Here is a 1619-nt window from a genome sequence, read left to right as displayed (position 1 = left end):
AGTGGACAACGGCACTCAGGTTGATGCCGTATTCCTCGATTTCGGTAAGGCATTTGACACCGTCCCGCATAGCCGTTTAATGGAAAAAAACGAGCTTACGGAGTACCGGAGCAGACCTGTGATTGGATTCAAGACTTTCTTGCAAACAGAACACAACACGTTGCTGTTAACGGAACTAAATCGACAGATGTAAATGTAACATCTGGAGTATAACAGGGAAGTGTGATAGGACCGCTGATGTTTACAATTTATACAAATGATCTAGTAGAAAGCGTCGAATACTCTTTAAGGCTATTCGCAGATGATGCAGTTGTCTATACCTAAGTGACAAGGCCAGAAGATACTAAGAATTTGCAAAACGACCTGCAGAGAACTGATGAACGGTGCAGACCATGGCAGTTGATCCTGAACCTAAATAAATGTAACATACTGCGCTTACATAGGAAAAGAAATCCAATACTGTACAGCTGCATTACCGATGACAAACAGCTGGTGACAGCGTTTGCCGTAAAATATCTCATCGTAACTATATAGAGCGCAAAGGCCTTGCCGCAGTGGATACACCGGTTCCCGTGAGATCACCGAAGTTAAGCGCTGTCGGGCGTGGTCGGCACTTGGATGGGTGACCATCTAGGCCACCATGGGCTGTTGCCATTTTTCGGGGTGCACTCAGCCTCGTGATGCCAATTGAGGAGCTACTCGACCGAATAGTAGCGGCTTCGGTCAAGAATACCATCATTACGACCGGGAGAGCGGTGTGCTGACCCCACGTCCCTCCTATCCGCATCCTCCACTGAGATGACACGGCGGTCGGATGGTCCCGGTAGGCCGCTCGTGGCCTGAGGACGGAGTGCTAGTGCTAACTATATAGAGCGACCTTAAGTGGAACGACCACATAAAACAGATGGTGGGAAAAGCAGACACCATACTCAGATTCATCGGAAGAATCTTAAGGAAACGTCGCTCATCCACGAAAGAAGTGGCTTATAAGGAGCTTGTTCGACCGATTCTTTAGTATTGTTCATCTATGTGGGATCGCTAGCAGGTAGGACTGATAGAGGAGATAGTGAAAATCCAACGAAGAGCGGCGCGTTTCGTCACGGGATTGTTTAGCTGGCGAGAGAGCGTTACGGAGATGCTAAACTCCACTGACAGGCGTTACAAAAGAGGCGTTATGCATTACGGAGAGATTTATTAATGAAATTTCGTGACAGCACTTTTCAGGAGGAGTCGGACAACATATTACTTCCCCCCACATTCATCTCGCGTATTGACCACGAGAGAAAATTCGAGAAGTTAGAGCCAGTTCAGAGGCTTACCGACAATCATTCTTATCAAACACTATTCGCGAGTGAACAGGGTAGGAGGAGTCAGATAGTGGTACCGAAAGTACCCTCCCCCACATAACATTAGGTGGTTTGTGGAGTATGATGCAGATGTAGATAAATCAGCTCAACCGGTATAGGGCGCCTTCCTCTTCCAGATGCCACACCAAGCCCACTCGTGTTTTCGAATTTCTATATCATCTTCTTTAAACCATTTAGTGACATCGCGCCTCTCCTCAGACCTTTCAGTTGGCGATACTCTCTCAGTGCATCAATTCAGCACTGTAATTCTTG

General features: G+C 47.1%; 1 pseudogene; it reads left to right on the top strand.

Moving 5' to 3' along the window:
• Nucleotides 1–536: 536 nt before the first annotated feature.
• Nucleotides 537–654, top strand: LOC126100694 (5S ribosomal RNA; annotated as a pseudogene).
• The last annotated feature ends 965 nt before the right edge of the window (nucleotides 655–1619 follow it).

This window comes from Schistocerca cancellata, chromosome 1 (assembly GCF_023864275.1).
Source record: "Schistocerca cancellata isolate TAMUIC-IGC-003103 chromosome 1, iqSchCanc2.1, whole genome shotgun sequence".
In the NCBI taxonomy this organism is placed as follows: Eukaryota; Metazoa; Arthropoda; class Insecta; order Orthoptera; family Acrididae; genus Schistocerca; species Schistocerca cancellata.
The sequence above is the reverse complement of the archived record's forward strand: the minus strand, read 5'-3'. Positions and strand labels throughout refer to the sequence as shown.